General features: G+C 46.3%; 2 pseudogenes; one reads left to right on the top strand and one right to left on the bottom strand.

Moving 5' to 3' along the window:
• Positions 1–492: 492 nt before the first annotated feature.
• LOC123129924 (uncharacterized) lies at positions 493–1,925 on the top strand (annotated as a pseudogene).
• Positions 1,926–3,626: 1,701 nt separating this feature from the next.
• On the bottom strand, positions 3,627–5,581 carry LOC123129265 (uncharacterized; annotated as a pseudogene).
• Positions 5,582–14,479: the final 8,898 nt, after the last annotated feature.

Genomic DNA, 14,479 nt, shown 5'->3' on the forward strand with positions numbered 1-14,479 from the left:
GGGAGGCGACTCTCACAGTGACCATGCCGAGGAGGTCATCGGGGAGGTTTGACCAGTCCACCGCCGAAGGCGAGCAGCGTTCTTGTTTGGTGCCCATGGAGCCGTCGCGGTTGGCCATCTGCAGGCCGATCTATGTAAGTAGTAATTAATCTAGTTGTAGTGTAGACGTGACGTAGAGTCCTAGATAGAGTTGTAAACTGGACAGGTGGCTGTACGAGTCCGGGTCGCGTCACGTTGGATGCCGAGTCGGGCAGCGCGTTGCACGTGCCAACGTCTGTACCCTTTATTATACGTAAGAGATAATCAAAAAAAGGTTTTCGTTCTACGAATCGATCACGTACTGGTCTGTACCAAACAATTACCGAAACCCTTAATCCTACTTATATCAACTACGATGCATATCTATAATATGGGCTAATTATACCGCATCGACCGGGACGCGATCGGACCTTGCCCTGGACGGAGCTGCGGCCATCTATCGAGGCGTCGACCATGGTAGGCGGCCGCGGCGGCAGCGACAGCAGGTCGTAGACGCAAGCTACAAGAGGGCGGCGGCAGAAGGCAGCGTCGCTGCCGTTGGACATGCTGGTGGACACGTGCGTGGACATGCGCTGCCGCGTCAAGGAATACATCAGCCTCCGCGGCCCCCTCCGCCTCCAGCACGGCGACCGCTTCGTGCTCCCCCTCCTGCGTGGCCACCTGATCTACGGGTCCCACGACTGGTCCAAGCCCAAGGAGAAGCTGTTTCTGCTGGACACCAGCGCACCGGATGCCAGCAAGCTGCGCACATCAACCCGCGGAGGCTTTCCCCTCTCGTCGCGTGATGGTCTCGTGCTCGCCTGTGTGGGCGTGGCCAAAGAGCTCCGTGTGTGCGACCCGTCCACCGGTAGGAGCCTGACCCTGCCATCTGAACCGAAGTTTCGTGGGTGGTCTGAGAAAAGTTATGTCTTGCTGGTTGGTGACTGTGATAAGGCGGCCACCTCCGTTGGCCGGCATTTTCAATTGGTCAAGGCATGCCTAGATATGTCACCATATGGCGGCAACCTGCAGTTCCAGACCTTCTCGACAGAGCATGGCGCGTGGGGCCTCTACACCGAGACCTGGCTTCCTAACCTACAAAGCAGGTTTCAACGAAGCCTCGGCAAGGCCCTGGTCAACGCCGGCGATGTGCACTGGATATGCCAGACTGACACCAGATCCTACGTCCTCAGGCTCCGCGTCAAAGCAGCAAAGGTGTTGGTGACGAAGCTCCCGAAAGGGTTCGCACACAACGAAGAGCATCAAAAACTTCTGGCAACATCGTCGGTGAGTGGGGATGTGCTCGTGCTTGTCGCCCACGATGATAAGATATCGGCTTGGGCACAATCACAACATACAGCCAAGTGGAAGCAACGACCACATGTGGTGATCAACATGACGGAGACAATTTTGCGGTTCCTTGACAAGGCAGGCGGGAGCTGCATTCCACCGACGAAGCCAGTCAAATTCAACCTAGTGTGGTTCGCTCAGAGGAGTGGCATCGTCCTCATCAATGCATGTAGCGGTTCCTTTTGGCTCGACCTGCAGTCCACGGAGATCGTGAGGTGGTTCTCGGATAATAGGGTCCCATACACAACCCAGAATATCCCCTTTGAAATGAGTTTGACGGCTTGGGTTCCAACATTCAGTAGCACTTTGTGATTAATTCTTTCCCGTTCTGGTTTCATTCTCAACTTCATAATCAACAATAGAAGCATGCGTGTACGACAAAATAATTTAATTTTACAAGTTTTATTTTTGCCATTTCATGTAAATTGTAGCCCCATTAATTGTAGCTTTATGGTTTTGCTAGTTTTATCCTGTTTTAAAGAGTGTAGTCCTGTTTTCGATAGCAAAAAGTTGTGGTTAGAGTTTTCATGCCTTGTTGTACAGTTTCATATGCTTAGTTTCCCCTCTATATTGGGCTAATGCAAAGTTGTATCCAAGTTCCAAGGTCGAGCCCCTTAGTACCCCATATCCCTATGCATGGGAGCCTCGATGGAACAGTCTGGACACAGGGTGCTGTGGAGCTCGGCCTAGAGAAAACCACACTGATGAATATTTCCCTGGTTGTTACAATTTTACAAATTATAAGGTTGTGTTGTTTCCTCTGATGATAATCTTATCTGACCAGTTTCTTCTCTGTTTCTACAATCGAAAGTTATGTTCATTGATTGGTTGGAGAACTAGAAAAATACCAGCTCAATTGATATCTGCTATTGCTTACCCGCTGCACCCACATTTAAACTCACTCATCAAACTATTCAGAAAACTGCAGATACATTTTAGCTATATATTAGCACAACCAAGTTTCTGAAATGCGGCCATGTCAGACCACTAGGAATTACTGCTTCAGTAGCTCTCAGTTCATTTATAAATGTTTCTGTAATACCCATGTAAGATGCTCGAGAATTCACTTCTCAGTAATTGCGCTGCCATGTAATTGCGCTGCCATTGGTCCTTTCGATCTACGTTATCCTTCATCGGCGGCGGTTGCTGTTCTGGTGCGCTGATCCTATGGGGCCTTAGCACGACGACTTCCCGACTGTCTACTACAACAAGTTGTGTCCGACTCCGGCGAGGGAGGGGCGATGACAGCGGCGCGCCTTCGGCTCGCTTCAGTGCTTGTAGTCGTCGCTAGATGGTCTACGGACCTGGATGTAATTTTTATTATTTCTGGTGTTCGTTGTACCACCATGATTGAAGATGAATAGATCGAAAGTTTTTCTAAAAAAAAAAAGCCAAAGTCAATGATTTCATTGGAACATGCAACCTGATCTCTGATGAACTGCACATGTGGCTTAGAATCAAAGGTGTTAAATGGTTGGCACAATTATAGTGCAATTTGGCCCTCCCCAAACACTGTTTGTACAACTATTACCCTGGGTGTACATTTCTTTTTGGAATGCCCATACCCTATATTTTCCATATGCATTTTACCCTTAATGAATAAAAAACAGCATCTGCTGTGTTTCATAAAAAAAGCTAATTATGTCCATAGTACTATCTTTTGGCACAGGCCCAACATCGACGCTGCGATCTGACGTGTACTTCTGGTGAGAGGAACATACGACAGACTAGCAACGCCCAATTTCTTTCTCGGCGAGACCCTAGTATAGGAGCTCAGCAGCCTAGCTACTATGGCTTGCTGGAAATGCACAAAGCACTCATGCACACGTACGCAATACACGAGATGCGGATTGATTGGAAAAGGCTCATGTCACACCCATTTATTTCTCTGATCTTACGGTTTGTTTACAAGGGGATACAAAGAATTATATTGCAGCTAGCTAGCCTACCACTAGTCCCTAGCAGACAGGTCTCTTACGTCGCATTTGATTCCAATACTATCTATATATTAAGCAAACTCTCGATGTTTTTTGTAGCAGCTAGCACTTGTTTGCAGAAGCTGCATTTATCAACGTGAGGCCATCCTAGTTTTAGCATGCGATCTGCAGCACAAAATTTTCTTTGCAGGAGCAGTCAGCGGTAGGAATTTCTTATGCCCTGCCCTGCAACTTTTAACTTCCACACTCTAGCTTCTTGGTGGCCTTGCCAAGGTCCAACTTGGTCGCCTTGGCCTTCATGTCGGTCAAGGTGGGTTCCTACTAGTGCCATCTGTGATGAATCTTGGTGGCAGAGTCCTTGGTCCTCTTGGCGCGCCCATGGAACTTGCGCATCCCGTACACGTCCATGCATGAAAGGTTGGATTCCTCTTCCAATTCCGACTTTTTCCTACGAAGCTCCTTATCTTCAAATAGCGATTCTAATTCGTTTCCAGGAAACTCGCCTATACAGCAAGGCGTATACGGGAAAGCTGAGTCCATCTCCCCAAATGGCAGTCCGCAGACCGGGTTGTAATATGCTGAACACACATTGCCCATGTCTTGAAATTTCGAGCTGTTGCAATCATATGCCAGTACTCTTGTTTTTCTCCTTGATGAAATTAAGAAGACAATCTCTTTATAAGGATGAAACCCAAGGAAATAATAATTTCCTTCATATCCCTCTTCAAGAACGTTATCCTCTTCAACATCATATTCAATGTCAAGAATGTTATCCTCGTCGGAGTTCCATTCATATTTCTATTCCACTGTCGCTCTGTTAATTTCATATGTATTACCATTATGCTCAGGCAACGACTTACGGTAGTTAACATCCTGTAAGATCCATTGTCTACCCATTTGTTGAGCATAGTCCTCATGTTCAAAGGTCTTAAGAGTGGTATCATGGTTTAGCACCCTATCTATTTGACTGCACGATTCATTGAGATGCCAAACCTGAAGAAGCGGACTCCTCTTATGAGATACTGCGCAATACACCCCTCTCAGTGATCTACCCAAATGGTGTTCAGGATATCCTTTCAGTGGAAGTTCACTGACATCTGGTAGTTTAATTACTCTGTACGTGTCATCTGACAAACACATTCTGCAGACACAAAACAATCAGGTAAAACGGGTTAATAACAACATGAGTGAATCATAGCAGTATATATTGTGGGAGGATTTGTAGGATTTTCTAGAAAATTCCCATAGGATTTTTCCTACATTTGTTTGCTATGTATGAGTGTATGACATTCATTTCATGGGAATGCACGTACTAGACTCTTCGGATTGTGTTCATATTGACCTAATTCCTAAAAATTCATAGCATTAAGTGTGAGCATATCAAAAATTTAGAAGGGTTGATGTCGAGTGGATGTCACAATCTTTTACTTTGATTTGAAAATCCTACGAACCAGACGAGCCCTTGCTAAACGAGAATAATGACATAGGAGCAAGTGAGTAGTAGTACCTCATGAGATAGCCATGCTCGCAATGAATGTAGAGCGTGCTTCGCGAGTAGACGGCATGATAATGATATAGATTATACCACAAATCCGAATGCATGTTGCGGACGAGCCCTGCAGCCTCCCCTTCTCGAATGAAGATCCTCGTGTCCCACTGTTGAGTCGCCGATGAGAACACATGGATGGCGTATAACTCCGGAGGCCACTCCGATTCAAGCAACCCATCATCATGATCACTGTGCGATTCACCGGCAGCTAGCACACATGGAACCAAAAATACCTCATAGTGTGTCGACAGGGTCGGTTCAAACGCAAGGTAGGCACATTGATCCAATCCCAACACGTTTGACCCAGGACGTTGGGGCAGACGCGCCCACCGACGCGTGGCCGGGTTCACGACATAATCGCGCGGCAGTGCATTGTCGCACTCGTGGCTCAGACCGCGGCAAAGCAAGAGCCCATTGCAGTGGTCCGTGACTATGACGCCCATGCAGGGCAAGAAGTCGAGCCCTCCAGAGATCGCCGGGCCAGTCGAGGGACGGAAGAAGAACTCCGAGAATCTAAGGCGGGTGAAGTTGATGAAGATCCCGCGCACCGAGCACGAGAGCAGGTGGCCACGCAGGCGGGCGTCGACGGTGTCGCGCCATGCACTGCAGACCAGCCGGGCCGCGGCTAGGGTGTGCGGCACGAGGCGCCGGAGGACCTCCGCGAGGACGTCGCTGGGTAGCACGACCGGATTCGAGGCCATTGCCGATCGCTCTCGTTCGCCGCTCCTTTTCTAGTTTCCAGTCGTCCGCGATCCGCACGCGCGGCTATATGACCGGCCGAGCGCTGCTATACGTCCGATATTTTGCGTATGATTTGGGTACGACGTATAATCAGCGCCTGATTATCGTGCGCAAATCGGACAGCGATTGGAGACGTATTGGACCTGGAGTAGTATACGAGGCAAAGTCTATATCTTTTGACTCCAAAGTTGGGGCCCATTATTATATTGCTTTAATAAAAAGTTCACATATAAGGTAGCCAATATGTCTCTGTAGCAGGGTTTTGGTTACCTGTCCAAATTTTGAGATTTCCCATGGTTACTGTGTATTTCCGTGCCCCTCGGTAAATCCATATACCGAGCAAAAAATACCATTTCTTTGAATCTTTTAAATTTAAACTCTCGATTTATAGTAAAGTACGTAGGATGTAATTAATGCCATGAGAGTTGGTTCTGGTGTGTTGGTAGCAACCTACTTCCTGTTTTGAGAGGTCTCTGGTTCAAATGTCCGTTCATGTACTTATTTGAATTCAAAATTTAACTATAAAATTCGTTTGAAATATCCGTATTTCTCAATAACCATGGTAACCACGTTTACTAGTCTCCTTCGATAAAAATGTCTCATTCAGTAACCAAAACATTGTTTGTAGATGGCTAAATACTCACATATGTCTATGAGTACATATACGGGTATTTGCACGCTGGCCGGTTCGGATGACACACGGTTATGCTGCTCTCGGTGACTGGGGTCGTCCGCGTTGAGTATTGTGATTATTAGGAAAACTACGTTAGCGTAGGATATTATTTTACATTAGCTTGTACTTCAAGATGATCATGTACTTCTATATATATGTCCATAAGCCTCAAGCAATACAACAGACGATTCCATCAATCCTTTTTACTCCCTTATAACATGGTATCAGCCTAACCGATCCAACCCTAGCCGCCGCCCGTCTCTTCAGCCCTATGCCCCGCCCCTGGGGCGGTCGGCCTCCATTACCGCCGTCGGGGGCCACGCCACCCATACCTAGGGTTCGTCCGCCGATCGCGTTGATCGACTGCTCTAGAAAGTCTATTTCTCGATTAATTGATCTGCAGTTTTCTCTCTCGTCGGTCGTTTGATCGGTGTTCTTTTTTGGTTTTCCGATCTATAGACCGTGTTGAGTCACTTGCCGCCGTTCGTCATCTACAACGCGTGTCTCCTTTGTCGACATCTTCATCGACTCCTGCTGGATGGTGCCTCAAGCTTCACGCATGTCTGCCAGCGCACTGACCCGAGCGGACCTCGTATCCTCGTTAAGGGCATGTACAATGGTTGATAAGATAGTCTTATCTTAAGTTTTGCATGTAATTTAGAGATGACAAAGAAAAATGTCTACAATGGGTCATCTCTTAGCCTTATCTTCAATAACTTGCAATTCCTAAAAATGTGATGAGACATATTATGCTAAGAGATCATCTCTTGTCTTATCTTAAATAAAAGAAGACAAGCCTTTTTTTATGAGTTCTCTTTCTTTCATCTCATCATTTATCCTGCGTAAGATATCACCATTGTACATGCCCTGAGTGGTCGCGGCCTCACGCACCAGGCGCGGATGCGGTCTGCATGTGGCGTGGGCATCTCATGCACCTGCCTCATCAGGTGTATGGCTGCATGTGGGCTCTGGGTGCTCGCATGCATGTACGGGTCCGTTCAATCCGCCTTTGCACAGCCCCTTCCACGCCCGGTTGCACGCGCATGTCTAGTCCGATCGGCCGACCCACACCGCGGACACCTCCATCACCGATCGAGCAGCTAGTTCGCTTCATCCATGCCGCGTGGCCAGTCACTTGCGTGCGTCTTGACAGATTCAGTGAAGATCAACGTCAAGTTTACACGTCTATCCACCGATCAAGCAACGGGATAGCCTGTTCGGGCCATAGTGCCGCGGCCTGCGGTCAACCGCCGCTCCGATGATGTCCGCTACAGACCGTTCCTGAGGCTGCAGCGATCCTCGCGCTGCCGCTGCGTCACCCGATCGGCCGTAGTGAGCGTGGCACGCGGTCCTTGCAACCGTCATGAGGTCTTCCCCGCCATCGCCCTGACCCACGCGCTGCCGCTGCATCGCCCCTTCGGGTCGTAGCGTCGCGGCATGCGGTCTACTCTGCTGTCCCCGCGTGTTGACTTCTATGTGGTATGCGTCGTGCCGCCTCCCTAGGTGCAGGATCGCCACCGTCTGTGCCGATCTTCATCATGCTGTTAGGTTCTTCCTCACCTACTTCGGGCACCGTCGCCGCGCTTCTGACCTAGCTGCCGCGGCTCTTCTTCGCTATCGACGGTGACTACCTCGACACCGGCCACCCCGACTCGACGTCGAACGATGTTCCTTGCACGGCTACCTCGACAAGGGGTACACCATCCTACGCTCTCAGCTACCTCGACAAACGGCAAAAAGGGCTACCGCTTTGCTTGAGCCAGCTCGTCGGTTTCTGCAGCCATGATTTCTGTGATGCATCGACCGTTACGGCTGTGTGTGTGGGGGGGGGGGGGGTCCGTCGGCTTACCTTCGGATTATTCTCCAGTCTCACCGTCTGCGTCCCTACCGTTGTGACCGCGAGAAGGGGGGGGGGGGCTCCGTCGGCTTACCTTCGGATTATTCTTCAATCTCACCGTCTGCATCGCTACCGTTGTACCTGCGCCGGGGGGGGGGGGGGGAGGGGGCAGTCCGCATGGACGTCTCTGGTCCACGAGGGCAAGGCATGACCAAATGTTTCTACCAAATGAACACAAATAGCAGCAGATGTGCACCGTTACTCGAGTAACTATGCTTGTCATGAATATATAATCTCCACCAGTAGCTAGTAAACTGCCACAGGCATACACAAACATGCAACATGCTTCAGATTTAAGTATTTAATTTAATAAAACTGGAAAAGGTTGCATTGTGGAGATATATATTTAGCGTATAACTCCTTTTGAGAATTATATCCCAAATAATTGACATACATATTAGGTTTAACAAATAACTATTGCAGTATTGAGAAGTACGTAACCTACCAATGGTAGTTCATCAATGTCTGGGCACTTTCGTGTTCCATAAACCAATTTAGTACATATTGAACAATGGAAGTAATTAATAAGCTCATTGGATTGTATCTCCGGTTCATTCAGCTTGATATAGAAGAAAAAATGTTTACAAGAAAAGTGACACTATAGCTTGGCAACTTTCAAGAAATTAAACAAAAATAATATGATGGTTCTGTACTCATACAAATTTAATAGGTGAGATCACCTAACCAAATACATGACTGCGGAAAAAACATTTTGAATATTGGGTAGACATATACCACTCAAACTTGATGATTAATTATTTGGGGATAGAGTCAATCCATCCTTCTCAATGCATTTGCCTGTTCTCCTGCCCTAATAATTCTGCGCATGAAAAGATTTTCATGCCTTGTAACCTCTCGGACAAGTCAGCCTCAAATAGCAAGGAGGGATTCAGGTGTTGTCTACGTATTTCCTTCGTCTCCAAGTCAAGGACGATAAGCACACGGCGCTGGCGATTTGTCCGCAGCATCACCGCATCGTTCCTCTCACCTGAGTACTCGAACTGAATCACCATGCTGCCAAGAGGGATGTTGGAATCAAACAGCCGTAGCTGCTCCTCCATGTCGATCACGGCCTCCCACTCCAAATCTCTTGATTACAGCTGAACAGGGATTACGCGAATTTTGGGGAAGGGGAAATGGAACAGGAGAGAGTGGTAGGTAGCAGCCACGCCGTGCCGTCTGATCCTCTGGATGTGTCTAACCTCGTGCGCCTTGGTAGAAGTAGGGGTGCATAGTTGGGCTTCTCATCACTTGGTTCACGCCGGCCCAACGACTCGTGGGTTGGGTTTCTTCAGATGCTGGGGACGCTGTGCGGCTTGCGAGCTGGGCGAGCGGCTGGCAGCTGGAGCCTTCAGGTTAGGGATGCTAACACACTCCACTTTCTCTTTGCAAGCAACAAGATACACTACCATTTTCCTTGCTAGCTGTTGTAACAAAGCATTCATTGCTACTTTGCTCGTCTCATCATCATCACCACAAGCAAAGAGCTAGCACACCAGATATTCCCAATAGCAACAAAAAATTGTCTTTTTTTTTCAATTCTTTGCATTAACGAAGTTCAAATTGTGTTAGCAAAACAAGGAAAAACATAATCGAAAGAAGTTTCAGTTTCAACGGGCCGCTAGTAAACAGACTGTCACACATGCATGCACTAACATGCAACTTGCTTCAGATTTAAGTACTCAGGGGAAACAATTCACGTATATGTATATTTAGAGCATAAATGTGTTGAAAATTATACAGCATGGGTGCAGAATAATCCCCATATTAACAAATCAGGATTGCATTATTAAGAAATAACCTACCAATAATGGTCACTTCCTGGTTCCATAAGCCAATTACTTGGTGACTCAAGACTGAAATTACTTTGACTAGAAGTACTTGATAAGATCAATGGATTATTTTCTCCAGTTCATTCAGCAAGATATAGAAGAAAAACAAATGCTATTAAATAACTTCGCAAATTTTATGAAACGAAACATTATGATGGCTCAGTAGCCGGTACAAATTTAATTGGTGAGACCACATAATATCAAATACATGAGTTGCAAAAATTAACATTTTAAATAATATTCGGTAGCTAGCCATGTGCCACCCAAAATGTTTGATCCATCGTTTTCAATGCATTTGCATCTTCTCCTGCCCTGATAGTTCTGCCTAGGAACAAATTTTCATGCCCTGTAACCTCTCAGACAAGTCAACCTCAAATAGCAAGGAGGGGTTTAGGTGCTGCCTATGAATTTCCTTGGTCTCCAAGTCAAGGACAACGAGCACACAGCGTTAGCCATGTATCCGCAACATGACCACGTCGTTCCTCTCCCCTGAACGCTTGAACTGAATCGACATACTACCAAGAGGGACGTTTGGTTCAAACAACCGCAGCTTCTCCTCCATATCGATCACGACCTCCTGCTCCCAACCTTGGCCGCCAGGTAATTGTATCCACATGGTAATCATGAACACGTCAGACACGAGGAACCGTAGCCTCCAGTCTGGTGACATCCTCAGGTGACGCTGGACTGGTTTGTTGTTGGTCGGCATGGCTGGGAGCTCTACCGTGCCTAGCTTCCTCGTCGAGACGTCATACGTGAGGATCTGGCTGCCATGTTGGAGCCAGTGGATGACGCCGCCAGGGAGTACAACGGTGTCATCATGCTCATCGTGGTGATTCCCTAACGGGGTGCCAAAGTGTTCAGTGACAGGTCCCCAGCTGACATTGCCTTTGTCGGACAGTGCGGCCGTCTGGATTCTCATGGAGTTTGTGCCCTTGAACTGGCACCAGGCCCGGTGGGCGAAGAATAGCAGGAAGGAGGAGCCGTTTACGCCATCTGCAGCAGTGAGTAGAACGCACGGGTGACAAGGGCATCCAATACAAGACCTGTCAAAGGAGATGCCCGGCGGTTTGGAGAGGAAGGTGCGGTCGCCGGTCATGGGGTCGTACACGCACAGATCAGAGTTTCTGTGCTCGTGGACATAGTGGCGGCGGACGAGGACGATGAGGCCGCCGCGTGAAGTCACAGGGTCATACCGGCCGAGGAGGTCATTGGCGGCGCTCCGTGCGACGAAGGGTGCGAGGTGCTTGTTGGCGAAGCACGAGGCGGCCGGCGTAGCCAGATGCACCAGAGAGACGAAGGGCTTGCGGCGGTGGTTCCGGCGCCTGTGGCGACGGGTGTAGGCGAGGAGGATCTGCGTCGGCACGACGCCGGCCGTGGCAGCTTGTCGGATGAAGGAAGCGTCCGCGATTTCACGGCGGAGGGTCTTGCAGGTGGCGGCGCAGCGGATGATGGTTCTGGCGTCGGAGCGCGCGGCGATCGCCAGCAGGATGTCCGCCGGTAGCATCCACGACGCCAGCCGCATGCAAGGGTTGTTTTTCCGTTCGCGTTTTCGTGGTGCCATTGGGGCTGTGGATCTGCAACCGAGCGATATGCCTGCCCTACATATGACGGTGGTTATTCAGTTCCGCGAATGAAGAGATCTTGGATCAGTATCTTTTGGGAGCAACTAACGCAATGCAAGCTTATCCCGTAAAAAAAAGGTAATGCAAGCTTATCACCTTATTTCTTTGTATGCAAGTATTAGATTGCAAATTAAAGGTTTCAACGGAAACTTAGATCAGGAGATGAGGCCCTAAAATATCTCTTGAGAGCTGTTATTATATGCCATGCAACGTACTCAATCATCTCCTAATCCGGTCAACAGACATCGCACAATTATACTCCGTAATTTAGAGATGATCGTGGGAATTGCACGATTCGTACAATTCAGTTGATACTACATGGTTGGGCCCACTGTAAGTCAGATACTCCTTGGTCAAAGAAATTTTCAAGTTGATTCCTATATACCAAAAAGAAGGAAGTAATAATTATGAAAAATATAGGTGTATGGCATGAGGCCAACTGCATCGTATGATCACTCGGTGTAGCAGAATGTTAAAGATATGACGGGCAAATGAAAAGACGAAGAACGGAATTAAACATAGAGGAGACACAAGTTTTAACGTGGAAAACCCCTCCAACACGAAGGTGAAAAAACCACGGGCGCCAGTCAGTAAATTTTCACCAAGTCGGGAGAGCTTACATGTGTCGGCGATTTACAACTGATCATCTTACCTCGTGCAGTGGCTTAGAAGAGGTATATGTATAATGCTTTTCCTATGCATACCCAAGCATATTTTGCAAGCAACCCCTCTATTCGTATGGTTTGGAGAGATGTGTTGTACTCTCCAAAAATAACTTTGCTGAAACAAAATTGTTCAAATTGTACGAAGTGTATTTTTCATCTCATACTAAATTCCTCCATCTTTATGGGGATAGAAATTCTGAGTTAATGCAGGACAAGTTTAGTCAAGATCTCTTCATTGTCTAATAACATTTTTTTTAGAAATCTGACACCGAGGGCAGGGGTTTCTGCATTTCATTAAGAAGAAGAAGACAAATATTTATTTATAAGAAAAATCATAATCAAAGACCATTCTCTGTTAATTAGGACTAGAACATATGTCCGTGCGTTGCAACGGGAAGGATATTTTTTGCGAGAAGCAATGGGAAAAATGATTGATGTGTCATCCAAAAAAATGATCTCGACAATTGTAGGCGACAGGGCAAGAAGTTATGGTCTTCTCGCTGGACATGTTTGACACGCGAAATCTTGATAGTGACTGGGTTGGTCGGCGTGGTGGCGAGCACACAACTCATGCCTTTTTTCCTTCGGGTCTGCCTCCGTCTCGGGGTTGTGCCTGCCTCCTCATTTGGTTGTTGTGCAGCGACCTTCGGGATATGGTTGCTTCGACCACTCTATGCTACGACGCCGTAACCGGGTGGATTATTAATTGCAGCGTATAAATCCCGTTTCATGAGCATAATCAGGCAAGAATGTCCCTTCTTTTTTAGGTTTTATTCTCTTTGATTATTTTACTGCTCAAGTGCACATAATTTTGCTCTAACAAAAGCCAAATAACATAATTTATTGGCACGTGTCCACAATTTCTTTCATTTATAGTCAACCAGCAAAGAACGAACGTGCACTGCTAACTAATGGTCAACGCGAATATTTAAGAAAATACTATAGTATCACATCATAAATATTTTTGATTATTTTGAACATTCAAAAAATATGATTTGGTGAATATTCTTGGAAACATTAACAATTTTTAAATCCTGGACAATTTTAGAAATATGCGAACATTGTTTTTGCAAATTCCAATATCTTAGGAAAATCACGAACACAATTAGAAACATGAATAGTTTTTAAAATTCACAAACAATATTTCAAAAACATGTACATTTTACAAAAACACAAATATTTTTTGATTTTTTGAATTGTTTTAAGGGAACATTCAAAAAATACAAAATGTTTTAGACGCAAATATTTTTCTGATTTTTGAACATTTCACTAAAACAAGAATTGTTTAAAATATGGAAAAGTCTATAAAATGTAATTTTTATAAATAAATCTTGAAGATTTTTTGAAAAGGAAAAGGTAATTTTTAAAAAGGAGATCATTTTTTGAATACTGGGAAGATTTGGAAACGGGATATTTTAAAAGTTTCAAACATTATTCAATATAGAAGCAAATTTTAGAATTCTGACCATTATTTGAATATTTTAAAAAATATTGAAATTCGAAATATTTTTGTAAATTTTTACTTCATAAAAAATAATTAAACAATATGAAAAAAGGAAAAAAAATATAAAAGAGAAATAGAAAGGAACAGAAAAATAAAAATAAAATAGAACAACGACAAATAAGGCCTTCCCAACGGTCTGGGCAATAATAAATTCTTGGGCTCGTTGGGCCGGAGTGCGCGCGGCCTAATGACGGTATTCTCGATAAATCTTTTTTCTTTTCTAGCGGAAAGACGCACAAAAATTTAGTACCACTTCGGATAGAAAGAAAAACTTTTCAATGGTGAACGGATGGAAAAATTAGAGAAACGCACCTTGCTTTTTTTTGAGGGTAACACACCTTGCTTTATTAGTAGGTATAGAAAAACCAAGTGAAAACCCAAAAGCGAAAAAGAAGAAAAAGAGATTCGAGCTTGGGGATAGGGACAAGACAAATGCAACGTAAAGGGTAAGTGACAGAGGGATGACCATCGAGTATGCCCAAGACGGCGAAATAACGCTTTAAAACATTGCCAGGGGAGTGCCCCCTGGCTGGCTGGAGTCTGGCTGGGTTAAGCTCGGCTGGCTGGAATCTGGCTGGGTCGACCCTGACCGGTTTGACTTTGGCGGGTTTGACTTTGGCCGGGTTGACCCTAGCTGGGTTGACTTTGGTCGGGTTGACCCTGGCCGGGTTGACTTTAGCTGGGTTGA

The sequence above is a fragment of the Triticum aestivum genome, chromosome 6A (assembly GCF_018294505.1).
Source record: "Triticum aestivum cultivar Chinese Spring chromosome 6A, IWGSC CS RefSeq v2.1, whole genome shotgun sequence".
NCBI lineage: Eukaryota > Viridiplantae > Streptophyta > Magnoliopsida > Poales > Poaceae > Triticum > Triticum aestivum.